This window comes from Vigna unguiculata, chromosome 1 (genome assembly GCF_037176805.1).
Source record: "Vigna unguiculata cultivar grain cowpea cultivar isolate G323 ecotype 2 chromosome 1, ASM3717680v1, whole genome shotgun sequence".
Classification (NCBI taxonomy): Eukaryota; Viridiplantae; Streptophyta; class Magnoliopsida; order Fabales; family Fabaceae; genus Vigna; species Vigna unguiculata.
This window is the reverse complement of record NC_140792.1, coordinates 32614907-32632717: the sequence shown is the minus strand read 5'-3', so window position 1 is coordinate 32632717 and position 17811 is coordinate 32614907. Positions and strand designations below refer to the sequence as shown.

Below are 17811 nucleotides of genomic sequence, written 5' to 3'. Positions count from 1 at the left end.
AGATTAGATAAAAATGTATATTTTAATCTCAATCTATGTGTTCTTCGACTTCTGTTTTTTCAATCTATCTTTTTTTTTCCTTTACATACTTTCATAATTTCTTTAATAAACCAATATTTTCATTAAATTTTTATTTTATTTATTATTATTATTATTTATAATATAAATAATATATAATTATAATTTAAAAAATATAAATATATATAAAAAAATAAGAATTTCAAAGTTTTTGGGAAGTCGCGACTTCCCTATGTCCATAGGATGTTCCGCCACTGGATAGGATTAAATTACATTAACAACTTGTTCCGGTGTAAAACCAGGCTTGATTAGGGGTGAATCTCTTGACTGGAGAAATGATACTTTCAGTTTAGAATAAAATATTAATTCATTTTTTGTTTCTATCGGTTCTATCAACATTATCAGGATAAATTACAATATACTACACATATATTATTTTTTCTATCGGTTATCATCAATAATTAATATTACATTTAAAAAATAGCGAGTCTCCTCGCTCAAATATTTGATCTTTAAAGATTATACAATATTTTCAAATTTAAATAATAATAATTATTATTATTAGGATATATAAGGTTGACTTAATAGTAAATAAGAGATTGTGATTCAACTCTTTTCACTAATATTTTAGAGATATAAAGTTCTATACTCATAATTTCTTAATTTTGTTCTTAACTAAATATCCATGTATTTTATAATTTAGTGAAGTGGTACTGAACTAGAGACATTATACTATTTAATTATGATTTTTAAATAAAAAAACTGAAAGAGAAATTGTCGTTTTAAAAAAACCTCAATAGTTAAGTATAATTCTTTTATCATATTTAAATTAAAAGTAAAATTAAATCACAATCCTTTTTGAACTATAACAAGGATTTATTTTTAAAATTTTAATGTTGTTATGCTAATTGATTCATAAAAAATATAAACATAATAATCCATAAAAGATATAAACATAGTTTGGTGGGGTTGAAGATATTTGAGGTGTTAGCGGCGGGGGAAATTGTTGGTTTATGTTAATTTTCCTAGAAAAGTTTCAAAGAGGCCTTATATTAGTAATGACATGATGCACCACTAAATATAAATTCATTGAAATTCATATGGATGATCTCAATATGTGCATTATAAATGAAACATGTCAATGCTCAATGCTTGTATTGTATTATATGACACATAGTTATAATTTTATTGGACTAATGAGAAGAATTTTGGCGGTGATAATTCTTGCAAGTTATAGCCATATTTGAGAATATTTTGAGCAAAAAAGAAAACTAAATGATGAGCACTTCATTGAATATGAGAGGCGGCAATGTTGTTAAATCAGGAATATTTGTGACTTGGAATTTTCGTGCATATATACATATACATGGTCAATAAAAAGCAGTTGCTGAAGGTGATTTGAATTTTTCATATAAAAAAGGAGTGATTTGAATTCCCTGAACCACACCCATACTTGGAAACCGAAAAGTCAATAATAAGATAAATCATAATCTTAATTTATGCATAATGAGAGTAGGTTTGAGAATGGATGTAGGATTGGGTGTTGTTTTTGAGAGCGTATGCAAATTGTTTGTGAAAATGTGTGAATGATTGAGGTGGAAAAGGCATCATAGGATATTTGAAGAAATAGTGGATCCGCCGACGAGGAGTGTGTGTGTGTGTGTAAAGGAGAAGAATTGAATGGAAAAGGAGCATCCTTTGTTTGGTAGTTTATAATTATTGACTAAGGAGAAAGTGAGTGATGTGGGTTAGGGATGGCAGCCATGAAGATGTTGGTTGGAGTCCCTCATGCTGCATGGTTCGGGGAAAAGGTTTAGTGGTTAGGGGTGTGGTGGGCGCGTGCTTCTGTTTCTGTTTTGCAAAACCCACCCCATCAATCATAATGTGTCTCATTCCAATGTATTTCACCTACTACTTACCATTTACCCTTTTCCTTCTTTTATATTAAACTTATCTTCCATTTTTAGATTAAAAATAATTCATATCAATCACCCCATGAACAAAATTATAGCACACCTCTTATAAAAAATCTCTTTTAAGCAATATATCTCTAGATAGCTCATGACAAAGCATCACTACTATTACATCAATATTTTATTAAAAACCAAAAAATATTAAAAAGATCACATTGAATCTATCATAAAATTATATTGCACAAATAAGTGAAAACTGTTTTTTATTAAAAAAACTAACTAACACATGAATGAAAAATAGTAAACAAATGTAACACCAAACTACAAAAGCTAAGTAATCAAATTTCTCAATTGATTAAAAGATTTATAATTATCTGACCTTTTCACATTCCAAAAAAAACCTTTAAAACTCATTAGTATTTTTAGAAGTCATTGTTTTGAAAGATTTAGTAATAACTTTCTTTGGTCCTCCTTATAAGTTTTCTTGTAATTTGAACTGACTCATCATTTTCTTCCGTATTTGAATAATTCATCTCATTAAAAATATTAGTCTATTTGGAAGCTAATATCAATTCCTTTGCAAAATGAGTTTACCTAAATGTCAAATAATTAATTAGGAATTACATTAGAACCACTATGGGTGAATTTACATGTTATAAATCATGTAAATAGTCGACAATGAGAGTGACATTCTTAAAAAAAAAATGCATACAAGCCAAGGAATTTATCTCTATTTAATATAAAATTTTCATTTATACTTAAATTCTTAATAATTTATTCTAACAATAATATTTAAATAGAAGACTTTCTAGTTTTCAAGTAAAATTTATTAATATAGGTAAGTTTTAAAAAATTATACAAATAAGCAAGTCATATTTTGAAATTATGATTTTAAAATGAATAAGTTGTATTCCCAAAACACACGATTAAATTCTAATGTATACAAAATCATACTTTGAAAGCACGATGTATATTTTTTTCCTTCACAGAAATATTTTGATTTAGATACACGATTTAATTTTCTTATTTAATTTTTATTTTTTGGTAATAAAATAATTAGACATTGAATTTTGAAAGCACAACAATTTACATATATATTTTTAAAATTTATATCAATTTCAATAAATTTAATAAAAAATTGCATGTGTACGATAAAGAAACCTCAAATGAATTGTAATTTGTTAGACTTGTCTGGTGATGGTCTTAAAAAAAGGGTTTTATATGTGAAAAATGAATAGTTGGATTCAATGAATACATGAGATTTATATTATATATGATATACATTACAAATATATTGGATTGGTCCAAGATTTTGTTTACCCAACAATAAAAGTCTAAGGTTTTTGATGATTCTGATGTTTGAAGAATGATAAGGGTTGCTTTATGTAACGCATGGTTGATGGATTAAAGTGGTGTTTTTTTGTGAAATCATCATGGTACTATGAAAAATGCATGCAATGCACCATATCAAAAATTACAAGCATAGATGTATTTTCTCATCTCTTTAGCCAAATTCAGTTAACTTGATATATAGGACAAGACAATGAGAACTGGGTGAAGATGCAATCATTGTTTTGCTTTATATTCTTCCTAAGCTGCACCCTGCAAGGGATCCTTTACTTTGTCATTTCCGCGATCATATTTCTGCACGCAGAGCCCACACCGTGAATTCAGATTATAATGCTTTCCTTCCCTTCAAAATAATCATTTTCTTCAAAAAGTCTGTCTTTTTTATAAGAAACTATTTTTTAAATAATTTAAAAAAAAAATGATGATGCAGGAACAAATTTCAACCATTGAATCAAACCACCATCATGGAGGATTCTTATTAAGGTTTCCGGTTTAATTTTTTTTTTTTTATACTTGTAAAATTTTTGGTGGCGCGCGTGATGTTTTTATATGCTTTGTTTAGTCAATTATATTTTTTATTAGTAAAACTTAAATATAAACTTTATACAAAAATTTGAAATTAATTATACTTAAACAATATATATATATATATATATATATATATATATATATATATATATATATATATATATATATATATATATATATATATATATATATATATATATATAAGCACACTATTACATTTTATTTTACTTTGTGAATGCATCTTTTATTTGCGATATATATATATTTTTTTTTTGCTACAAATGCGTCTCGTATATAAATATTTGCATTAATGATAAAGACAAAATAACAACAAATTGAAATTTTAAAAAACGTTAGAGAAACTAAAAGCAAATATTAATATATTTGCAGGCCGAGAAAGAAGTATTTAAGCATTATTTTATGAAGAGAATTGTGAGATTTGGGAATGAACCTACGATCCATGGCAGTATTGCCAAGAGTGGTAAAAGGAAAGTACATTTCAACGAATAAAAGATAACCCACAAAAGTCAAATGTGAGTGTCTGTCCATCGTTAACTTTGAGAATTGAGTTTCTTTTAGAAGTGGGTTAATTCTCGTACAAGTCTTCTTCTTCTTCAACAACAACAACAACAACCAACCAAGTCAACACGTAAGAAAAAAATGGATCTGACAAAATCCCCTTCAAAAATGGGTTTTTGCGATATGCATGTTATCTTCCATTTTGAATGGCAAATATACAAACACTTTGACAACGCTTTCTCTGTGAAATAGTAGTAATTAATTGAAAGCGTAGATGACGTTGGTGCGATGGAAAAGATTGGTATTTGGGCTTAATTATGGTTGGTATTGACTAAAGGGCAGAAAATTCCACAATCTCCTTCTCATATTATATACATTGCTTTATATATTATCTCAACAAAACTACCAATTTAACAAGACTTAATAAAAGGAAACAAAATAGTCAAATACATCCCCCCAAACACAACATTAATAACATCCTACATTACTTTTCTTCCTAGATAATAAAAATCTATGCATATAAGTTTTCTTCTTCATCCGTAGTTTCACGTGACATCATTAATTTCTGCAGCGTGCTTTGTAGGTAACTAGCCATGTTTCTGCATATATATATATATAATCAAGAAACCATTTCCAAGACTCAATTTTGCAAACTTTGCCGTTAGTTAATCATTACTCTGCTTCAAAAATTAACATTTTCTGGCTGCCAACAATCACAATAATACATCACAGAAATAATAAGCAAAGAAAAGAACAAGAAGCTATAGATAGAATACAAATTACATCATCATCATCATCATCATCGTCATCATCGTCCATGGTTCATTCTTATTGTTGTGGAACTTACAAGGAAAATAGAGATTACAAGAAGATCATCATGATGAAAGAACAGGCATGTTGGGTAGAGTGGAAGGTGAGAAGGCCAAGAGAAAGAGAACGAGGAGGATGAAAACGGGGAGAAAGAGAAGCAACAAGGGTGGTGGTGGCAGAGGAGGCAACACCAAGGGCAGCAACAAAATTGATAAAGTGAGAAGTGCGAGAATCAACACCGAGTAACTTACCATGCATGCACAGTTTCTTGGTTTTGAAGAAGAAGTTGCAGCAGGCACCAAATCCTTGCGTGTGTCTCCACCCACTTGGTCACGAGGATGCACTATCATCATCTTCACCTATTGATCATGCCTTGATGAAGAAAGCACATTGAAGAGAGTGTTGTGTTGATGATGCAACAAAGAGGGTAGTGAGGTGAGTGAAGAATTGGGGCTATGGAAGAGAAAGAAAAGAGAGAGAGAGAGAGAGAGAGAGAGAGAGAGAGAGAGAGAGAGAGAGAGAGAAAGAAAAAGAGGGAATGAAGGAAGTGATGGAGATGAAAGAGGGGTTTTATTGGTATAGAAAGGGACAAGGATTGAGGGTCAAGTCGTAGTCATTGTATATGCCAAAGGGGTCACTGTCCAAGATCAAGCAATGTCTCGGTTCAACCAACTAAAATGTACGTTGCATAAAAAAATTACAAATTCCTGTTGATTCAATGTGCAGAGTCATTAATTTCTTGCACACCTTTTTTCTTTCTTTACAAACTAAGAAATGTGTGCATTTGGACCCATTTCGCTTTTTGGATTTTTGGAAAGGAAAGGGCTAGAAGGATCATTTTTTTGCTGGCTACTACGGAATGAGTTAATACTTATCGTAAGTGTGATGCTTGGAACAAAGTGTTTGGGCCTTAAGCTTTTTGCTAGTGACAGTGATGTCAACACCATGAATCATTTTCGTGACGTGGGCAAACCAGAGGAAACATTGTGAATCCCGCAAACTTTTATGTTTTTGCCAATTTCTTGTAAGCAAGGCCAAATCACCCATTCAGTGGTTACAACAATTCAAACTTTACAACAATTTCTCCAAACATTCATCCACTTATTAAGGTAAGGAAAAAATTAGGTCAAAGTTATTCCCCAACCACCTCAATATTATTACTACGTTATAAAATAAGTAAACTATGTATCTATATAAAAGTAATGTAATTACTACAAGGTTGAGATATTGGGTTTTGTCTATTAAATCTTTATCAACCAATTTCATTATACATAATTAAAAACTGTAAGTTTAATTGATAATTTGTTTCAAGGTGTGATATCTAGTTTATAGTGATTTTTTTTTTCATGAATACTAATTGTTCAATTGACTCTTTCGTGTGTACGTCTTCATTTATTTTTTTATTGTCCTTTTGCAGCTTCTTCTATGTATTATATTTGTGTTGTTAGACAGTCTTACAATGAGTTTGTTCGATCATATTTTACAACCAACTCGTGTGGTGAACATGAGATTCAATCATCGTGACTTTGATAAAGTAAAGGTTGAAAAAATCACTAATACGAAAGATTTTAGATTCTGACAATTAAAGATATGTACTTTTGGTTCAATAAGAACTCCTTGAAGAGTTTGAATGTGAATGTTGGCATAATGTAGCCACAACGAAGAAGAAGGACAAGAAAATAGAGTCAAAAAATGTTCATATCACAATTGTCCTTATCCTTGATTATAACTACTTGAGACAAGTATCAGAGGAGAAGACTATAATAAGATTATGAATGAAGCTTCATAACTTAAACGGTGGAGATGCATCAAATATCTTATCTTTCCATCACAAGAAGGAGCAATGAAAGCTTCTATTCTAAAAGACAAAAGGAAGGCTAAGAACCTTGACGAATTCTTTAGATCTAGTAGATTGTCTATCTCTAATAAACCGTCTACGTCTGGGGAAACATATTTGGTTGAAGATGTTTATGAATCATCAAAGGTCCTTATAGTGTCAAGAAGTACTGATGAAATTGAGTGAATAATGGACTATGGTTGCTCATTTCACATGACACATAATCGTTTATGGTTTAGGAGCTTACAAAACTTATAAGATTTTTCTTTCAGCTTAGTAATAACAAAACTTGTAAGATAGCTTGAGTTGGAATCATTAAGTTTCGTCTGCACAATGAATCTAAGAGAATGTTAGAAGAAGTCGGGTTTGCACCGAGCTTGAAATATAATATGATATCCCTTGGTGAACTAGAAAAGAAGATATGTGTTTAAAGGCGAGCAAGAAATATTAAAGGTGATAAGAGGATCCACGATAAGGATGAAAGGTGTGGGGAAAAACAAATTGTAAACCTTGAAAAGGTACGGTTCAAAATATTTTAATATAATTTAAAAAATAAATAATTAGAGACTCAATAAATCTATTAGAGACTTAATAAGTATTATCACAATAAGAGATAAAAAGTAGATGAGGGAAGGAGTAGAAATAGTCTGGGTCGAGACACGTATAACTCTATCTTTAGAGAGAAAATGTCCATACTGCACAGGATAAAACAAAATCATATGTGTTTCTCTCCCACGATACATAAACCTGTCAAATCAATCGAGTGCAAAGAAGGATCTCTGAACTTTATGAACACCAATATAAAGAATATAGAGAAGAAAATAACATTTTTTAGAGAACTCTAATATTTGTTGTGTCTTTCCACATGCACCTATAGGTGGTATTTATAGGTAGAAAAAAGAGACACAAGATTGAATTGTAATAAAAAATATAGCCGTTAACCATAAATAACAGTAACCCATAAAATTAAGAGTCCATAATAAGATAATATTTTAATTATTTATTTTTTAAATTATATTAAAATATTTCTAACAATCCTCACATAATTTAAAACTATGCGTGTCTCAACCCAAACTATTTTTACTTCTTATCTCTTATTGTTATAAGAATTATTGGATTTGTGATTAACTAGTTAATATTTGTTGATTTATATGTATGTCTTGATATTATTACTACTCTAATAATTATTATTATATTATTTTATATTTTTATTATTAATAGTATCATTTCTTTAATCATTTACTAACCGGTACTGTAATATTTGGTTCATCATTTGCCTTTAAAATATATTATTTATATAAACAATAAAGTTATTTTAAATATGTTATTTAACATATTAAACTATCATTGACCATGAAAGAGAGGAGAATGTTTTGAGATGAAACCACCTACCATTACCTTAAATTCTTATTTCGTAAAACCTTCTCTTACATAATATATTGATATTGATTCTAATTAAAATAAATTATTTTTGTATTAATTACCATAAAAGGTAAAACTTATACATTTCATTTTTTGTTGTATAATTTTTAAATAATTATTGAAATTAAAGAAGTTAAGTCATAAAGGTTGGAGATTAACTTTTTTTTTTTAATTTATAAATTCAATTACATATTAAATGTCATAGGAAAAGACTTTTGCCAAAAATAGAAATTTGAACCTATATTTTAAAAAGATTAAGATAAAATAGCTCAACAAAGATTGAATTAACATTTTCTTATATAAATTAGATATAATTTGAAGTTATCATAAAGGAAGTTGGTGGGAATAGAAATACAACAAAGGATATTAAAAGAATAATTTAATTTTCACATCTTAAACGATATCCAAAACTCCTTATTTGAAGGAATAGTCAACAGGTTATTTCTACAACACTTATGACGAGTGACATATATAAGATTCTAAGTTATTGACGATAATTATAAATTATTTTGGTTTCACTTAAACAATCTTTTCAAAGCAAAAGTAAAGAGTTAAGGAGATTAAGATTAGGGGACAAATATATAAGATTAGTAGAATAAAATATATATTTTTTAGATATTGATAAGAAATTTAATAAAATAAGGGGGCACTTATTGTTAAAGCGAGCCAACTCGGCTCGGGTTGACTCACCATGAGTCAAGTTGAAAATGAGTGAACCCAATTCGACTTACTTTATGGTGAACCAGAAATTTTGCAATCCAACTCAACCTATCACGGGTTGGTGGGTTAAATGAGTTGGCTCACCAATCCATATATAAAAAATTATTTGTTTATTTTTAAGAATTCAAATATTTAAATAATTTCTTAAGCAACCCATGACATGACAATCACAATAAAATTAATAATCAATGTCTTCGTCATGCTGACCACAAATATATGATGAATTGTTTCCATGAAAGTATTCATATAGTTCAAGAAAATATGGCTAATATTACACATTTTCTGTCATGCTATTTAACAAAATATAAATAAAAAAGTTAAATATTTTTGTCATGTTAATTTAGAAAAAATTGTTTATAAGACAGTTGTTTGAGTATTTTATTATAAAAGCTATAGTTAAAGACTAAAGTATCAACGTATATAACTTGACAATCAAATTAATTAAACATTTAAACTATTCAAATATTATATAGCAACATTTTAGCATTTAAAAATATGAAATTGTGAACCTACATAATTAGAATTAGTAAATAATTATTAAAAAAAAATTAAAAATTGTAAAAAAATGTTGGTGAGTCAAGTGGACCTTCAACCCGAGTCAAATCTATGGGTTAAGTGAGCCGAGTTGAGTTCAACCCACTTTTGAAAAAACTAAATTTTTTCCAATCCAATCCAACTCGAATCCGTGATGAACCAGGTTGACTAACTTTTGTATTATAAATATAACAATAGTTATTCAAAAAATTCATAAGACTTGTTTTATTTGATGATTTTCAAATTTTGTGTAAATTTTTTCGAATAGTTTTACAATAATAGAAAAGGTGTAAAATCCAATTCCAAACACACTATTTCAAATTTTATATTAAATTAAAAATGAACTCAGAAAAGCTACAAAATAATTATTTGAATTTTATATTTGATATGAAACTATATTTTACTTTTTTATAGTTGATATGTGTAACTTTTTAATAAACTTCTAAAGAAATAAGATGTAAATCAATACTTAGGCAACATTATACGAATGGAACATTGTCATTTCCTCTGAATTTAATTGAATCTAAATAATTTCAATTGTCATATTCATATTCTTCTTTGTGAAAATAGAAAACATCTTCAAATTCGTTTTCTAAAGTGCTGTCCGTGACACAACAAAGAAACATGATTTTATAAATTAATTTTGACATTTATCAATATTTTGATATTGATTTCCTTTTCTATTGTAGTACTCAGGTTTATCAACAAAATTATTTTCATATATTTCTTATTATTGCTATTATTTTAGTATTGGCATATAGATTGAGATTACAAATTCCCAGAAATTTATATATTTATTTTCTGAGGATATGTGTAATAATTAAAGGAAATTGATATATTACATGTCATTTTTGGTAGGTCAAGAAATATGTGTTTCCTTTGAGAATCACGATATGATTCATTCACATCCGTTTTTCTTTTATTATTTTAATAAAGTTCCTTTAATTAAGCAACTCATTTTGAACTTTTAAATTCATGACATTTAAAATGTCTCTCATTCTATATCACATCACAATCAAATAACTTAAACATATTTTATTTCGATGGTTAAATCAGTATTAATAGTTATAATTGCCTTAAAAAAGTACATTCCTTGTATTCTTCTAAAAATTTTTGACAACCTTTGCCATACACTTGGATAGGAGGAAAAATCATAAACAAAAAGAATACTTTTGAAATTTAAAATGTTCCCAAAGATATCTCTTTTCTAAGTCTAGCAAGAATTCAAACCTTAGTGGATCACATTATGAAAAAACATATATAATTTAAACATTTATTAAACTCCCATGCTTTGTTTCCCATATCCAAATTATAATAAAGTGTGATTGTGTCCGTGCCAACCCATTAAGGTAGTGAAATGAATAGTTTTAGGTGCATAAATTAAGAATATTTTGCAGCAACAAGCACCCACAATTTCTGTGGATTTTTCTCCTCTTCAACAACATGATATATATGACGATACGTGTGGAATCATATGTAGTTGACAATTTATAAACACTGTGATGTTGTTAAATGCAAAAGGGTTTCAAAAACATCTACATTTTTCGCCTTGTTCAGTGTATCAGTGACCTGGAAAAAAAGTTTACGTCAACAACTATGCATTAGTTTAATGATTCATATATGCAATTGGCTTCCTATCTTTTCATGATGCAACTGCTCAACCTCTAGATATTGCTCCTCGCAATTCCACACAATTTAATATCACTGTGTATGCTTATTCGCCTGCAAAACCCTAATTTTTGTTTTATATGCTCTCTCCTACCCAACATACACAAATTCAATATTCTTTATAATTACTCTCAACATATGTTTCCACTAATTTCTCTTCTCCATAGACACTTACGGAGAAAAATAAAATCATTTCTTTCTCAAATCAAAATTAGTTTATGTATCATTTAATTTATCAAGATTTTCTGACCGTTTCACAACTTTCTTATTTTTTAACTTGTACACAAGTAAATGGTTTTCTTTTTACTATGTGAATATAACTTTTTGTTGAGATATTTTAGATGAAATATACAAAAATAAAATAAAATATCATTTAAGTGATATCTTCATCTTTTGTAATATGTTGTTTCTTCAAATATTTTATGTATTTACTTATAAAAGGGTTGGAATATAACGTATCCATGTCTGACATATATGTATGATATTTTAGGATATTTTATCAATACTTATCAATGAAGTATGTAATTCATAAAGTCGTAGTACATCACAAGAAAATCTTTAAATACAGACAAATTTTAGTAACAACAAATGATTAGTCTTTATATAATGACCAATTTTGGTAACAATTTAAAAACTAAAAACTATTGACAACTAAAATAGTTCCAAAAAATTTATAATTAGTCTCTAAATTGATAATTAAAATAGTTTTTATTATGAATTATGGTTGGCATTCATAATAATTAATATTTTTTATATTGACAACTTTAGTAATATAGTTTTAAGTTGGATTCACACAATAATTAACAATCATATATTTATTATGTTTTTAAGAATTATTGTATATTTTTTAATATTCATATATCACGTATCGTATCCTGTTAGTGTCAAAATAAATGTATCGAATACGTGTCATATCCGATACACTTATATGTATCATAGGTTGGAATACGTTTTATATATATATATATATATATATATATGTATGAAATGGAAGGATGAATAAAAGGGACTTGCATAGGAGAATATTTAAATATGGGAAATGAAAGAGGAGTAATGAAAATTATGTGTAGAATTGTTGAGTTCATCTAATAGTCACACATTCGCTTAAGAGTTGAGACTAGTTTAAATTTTTTTTTTCCTTCAACCTCTGAAATGCCTTTTAAATATAAATATGTGACAGAGTTTTAAACTCCAAAACAGATAATACCTCAGATGCGGTGATTAATCCTAACAATGTCAAGAGTTTGGATCGAAACATTGACGCCGTTTATGTGGAAGGAAAATGATTTCCCTTCATTGGGGGATGAATCTACATTCCCTTTAGACCTCGACTTGGGACTTATGTTTTAGTACACCCAATAGTCTTACATCATTTAGGAGTCGAGGCAAAAGACAATTTAAATACATCTTCCTCCTTCAACCCGATGATGTGCCTTTTAAAAATAAAATCGTGATAGAGTTCCAAAGCAGAAAATATCTCTTATGCATTGATTAACCCTAACAATGTTATTTGATGGGCTGGATCAAACCAAGAATTTTTCTAATAAACTTAGTTGTAATTGGGTTAATTAGATGGCAATATTATATTTATTTCATATTTTTATTAACGATTAAAAGGTCTTATGTTGCTGTAAAAAAAAGGTTAAAATTGTACCAAAAAGAAAAAGGGTCGCGTTATATTTTATTTTACATTTTCTTATTAAAACTAAAGATATTTTATAAATGGGTTAAATATGTTTGTATCTTTTAACTTTGAGCGAAAATTATTATTAGTTTTTGTTCGAAATTTTAGCATAATTTAGTCCCTCAATTTTAAAAATGTATGAATTTAGTTCTTTTTAATTATTAATTTAATTTTTTTAACCAAATTTTGTTAAGTTTGTTTAACGTTTCAAATATGTTTTTCAGCTAAAATTAAAACAGAAATGTGTCAAATGATGTAAATAACTCAAGTACTGTATATTTGAAACGTCAAATAAACTTCATAAAATTAGGTTAAAAAAAATTAATTCTACACATTTATAAAGTTTGGGGACTAAATTGTACAAAAATTTTAAAGAAAGATTAATTCTAATTTTTACAGAAAATTAAAGAACATAAATATATTCAACCCTTTATAAATAAAGATTAGAAATTTTACTTGACCAAAATTTCAAGGGTAGATAAAAAAGTTGAATCTCCGTAGGGTTTGAATTTTCTTACGATGTTATCCAACTTGATTGTGGATAAAGATGCATATGTTTCAAACATTTCCTGAATAGAAAATGCATGTCTGCCAAGATTCATGCATTCAAATTATTGTGCTTCTGCTTTTCATCCATTTCTAGCCGGCTGCCCCTTTCCAATCCGATATTAGCTATTCCTACCATGCCTGTCAAAAATCACAACCAAGAAAATCTAAGAAAAGATTAACAAATAATAATTTTTGTTAATATATATTTGAAAAATAAATTTCGTATCTAATTCAATCTTTCAAAATTAGGTTGTACGATGATGTTCTTTCATGTGAAATTTCCAATATATTATGATGAAAGAAATTAATATAGTCTTTACATTCAAAAACAGTCCTGAGATAATCCATGATTGTTTCTCTTCAGATTCAAAGAAAAAAGGAAGTAATCAGTTTAAATTTCATGGAATTGAAGTATACATCAATTTTCAGTTACTTCAACCTTACATAATAATTAATATAATTCTGCTGACAAAGAAAAGCATATAAATATATTTCCTAAATTATCCTTAAATTTATGTATGTGACTACCATCTTTGTTAAACATGATTAAGAGTTCTTTAAGAAATAAAGCTTTATATTTATATATCATTAAGGAAGTCAAATTAATTTATAATTCGGCATTACACCTACGAGATATACAAAAGAGTAATCAATCAATTCAATAGTTCATAATATTGAAAAGAGATTTCAAACCTACTAAATGTACTGATTTTATTTTTAAAGCTAGAATCTGGCAACTCTTATTATTTTGGGTGTGAAAAAGGAGTATAAAATTGGGCATTTTTATTTGTATTTGAGATTTGATAGAGTAAAATTTGATTCTTTGAGGTTTAGAGTACACCACGAATAAATTAAGAACTGACAGACAGCATCATTTTTTTTCTTCGTTTCGCTTATTGACTGGCTCCAGACATGTCCCTACACCTAGAATCGATTTCTCAAGTGTTTATTATTTTGTTGGCTTTTTGTTTATCAATTGAAAAAAGTGAAAGAATATGATTGATCCTTTGTTTTGAATATTCCAATAATTAATTTCAAAACAGTGAAAAGCTAAAGAACTGTCTTGTTCAATGTATTCTTGAATCAAATAATATATATATGAGGTTATATTGGGAAACTCTTTTCTCCCTTCACTTGTTTTGCAGGATGAATGCAGTGAATGTGCAGAGCGAAAGGAATATAGTGAAATCACATTGCACAGGTTCAACTTTTCTTGGTGATAATGGGTGGACAACCCTAGTTACATTGAATAATTTACTGACAAAGATTGAGTGAATGTAAATTTTAATTTGCAAAAGAATTGGTCACAAAATCTATTACTTAACCATGAGAGTATAAATTTATCTAAGAACCAGCCAAAAATCTAGAGTAGATGTTTCTAAAATTTTGTTTCTTGAACTCATTATTTTTTTTTTAAGTTATTCTAAACTACTAAAAAAGGCTTATATATGAGATTCATTGTATTCATATCATGTAACTCCTTGTCACAAGGTTTTTTTATTGTGGGACATATTTTGAGTGAAAAATTATATGAATTATTACTTACGATACATGAAATTACTTTCGTATTCATGATTCAACTTTTTATTCTACATAACTTCCGCTCAAAAAAATTTAGTTTAATTAACTGTTTTCAAAATTTAAAAATAAAATCAATATGTTTCCTTATTGAAATTATCTTAAAATAATTTTCCTCTCTTGATAGATATACTTTTTACTGCAACTATCAACAAACATATAATCTATTTAGGAGCGTATAAAAAAATGACAAGCCATTCAAGATTTGAATATTATGTGATTGGCTTTTTCTTTCTTAGGATCAAAATTGCAAATACTCTTAAAATAATAACAATAATAATGATAATTATATCTTCAAATTAAAATTTATAAGTTCAAACTTCCATTGTTTGATTCACACAATGAATATCAGAATTAAACTAACATGTCGATTGGTGAGTCCACTTATTTAATGACTGATCAGACTTGGTTTTAAGAAACCGGTGTTAGGTTTTGAGGCATTTCGATCGATTAGGGTATTTTGGATGTTTCCATCGTTAGGAAGGATAGGAAAAACAAATTACAAGAGGATATGGATTCATGCATCTAAGTGACTAAAGTGAAAAAGTAATGGAATATTCATAATTAAGTTGACATAAAGGATTGGATTTATCGATAACATATATAAAAGTTAATCAAATCATACCTTCAAGCTCTTTTGTAAAATAAGTTGATTTGATCTTAGATTTCATCGTGTTTCATGTTGAATTTATGTGAATCTTTTATGCATTGAAACATGTTTAGAGGGAGGACTTTCAAAGGCTTTGGTTGGAGAGTGATTCTTTTTTAGTGTATCATGTTTCTTTGGATCATCGAGTGTTTATTTTTAACAAATTTTCATATGACAAAATGATTTATGAATTTTGAGATGTTAATATATCTGAGATGTCATGATGACAAATGATTGATGAGCTTTGAAGTGTCAGTATAGTTGAGATGTCAAAGTTCATAGTGATAATTAACATAACCTTATTTGAGATGTCAAAATTTATAGTGATGTCTAACATGACCTTAGTGAAATGTCAAAGTTCATAGTAATACCTAACATGACCTTATTTGAGATGTCAAAGTTTATAATGATGACTAACATAAACTTAGTGATATATCAAAGTTCATAGTGATGTCTAACGTATCTTATTAAAAAATTTCATATACTTATTTATTAGTTAAAATAGGTATACAATTTCGTATAATTTCTATTTTTATAGATGTATTCTAATAATAAATATTTGTGGTTTTTAAATATAATATTATACGATAAAAGTAAGTAATTTAATAAAATTTTAAATAATTTTGAAATTGTGTACTCTTTATTCAAGATATAAATAATAAAAACCGTCAAATTAATCTTTTATATATATATATATATATATATATATATATATATATATATATATTAATAATAATAAAAGTAATTATGTTTTTAAGAAAATGTTTGAATACCAATTTCCTTAATAATAAAACTTTGTTAGTATTTCTTTTATATTGATATGATATTTTATCTATTAATTATTGTGAATGTAAAATCAAATTATGAATCGTGTATATAGGAGATTGATCGTAAATCATTCATTATATTCTTTATAAAATAAATCTTTTATTAACTTAAACATCAAAAAAGTGTTGTAAAAAATGAACCTCTATTTGATCTTCTTCAACAACACTTCAGAGTTATTCACAAGATATTCATGGTGTATGTAATAAGAGACTTTTCCCTTTCACAACAAATCATAAAGCATCAGGATACCAAATCCATATGGATATGTAAAATCCACTTTCCCAAAACACACTAACATACCATATCATTGGACGATCATTTGAGTAATGAGAAATACAATTTCTGTAATTTTCTTAATATATAGACACACAATTTCTATATTTTTACTAATAGCACTCTCAATATCTAAATTAATAAGCTGCATCAGAGCAATTTAACTCTTGTTAAATGAAAATGATATTATTCCTCTATAACCAAATACGCAATATAGTAACAAAAAAAAATAAATGTCACAAGTTTAAAGAAAGAGTGAAATTGATTTTACCTATTTTTCATTTGTTGACCAGAATGTTGATGGCATACTCCCCATTTCACAACAAATAATGAGGTCGAACCCTTAGTTAGACTACTTTACCGGTGTCCATGTTCATATTCGTCTGAAATATTGTTGTGATCTTTTCTCTTATAAGATTTTTAGATTGCCTTTGTACACATTCCTGCATAGCTAAAAGAAAATATTTGAGATCAAATTAAAACTTACAAATCAAGAAAAATATTTTCTTTGATTTCATATTTTCCTACACAAATCATTATTCCATTCTGCATATTTTTCTTTCAGATGACCTATAAGCTAAGAACAGGTTTCTGCGGGCGCAGCCATATAAGAAAAGTTATGCTTCTTTAGTGAAGAAATTACGAATATAATTTAGGACTGAGTATCAACAACTTTTGGTGAGTTATTTTCCTCTATAACAACACGATATATGACGAATGGCTGTGGAATCATAGCTACCCGACAACTAGTAAAAGCATAGATGATGTTAAACGGCAAAAATAACCCAAAGCATCCAAGTTTTTCTCCTTGTTCAATGTATCTTGAACTGGATAAACCCTAAGTCAACATGCAAGTAGCATTATATTAATACTATTTAAGTTCTAGAAATGGATGACCTCCCTATGTTTTCAATTCCAACTTTACCACAAC

At 27.7% G+C, this 17811-nt stretch overlaps 1 long non-coding RNA gene across 1 annotated transcript; it reads right to left on the bottom strand.

The window, feature by feature from the left end:
• Positions 1 to 4674: 4674 nt before the first annotated feature.
• LOC114178787 (uncharacterized) lies at positions 4675 to 5741 on the bottom strand. Its single transcript, XR_003603381.2, has 2 exons — positions 5390 to 5741; positions 4675 to 4927 (listed from the first exon to the last, which is right to left on the bottom strand). It is a non-coding gene; the product is annotated as an uncharacterized LOC114178787 (long non-coding RNA).
• Between the last annotated feature and the right edge of the window lie 12070 nt (positions 5742 to 17811).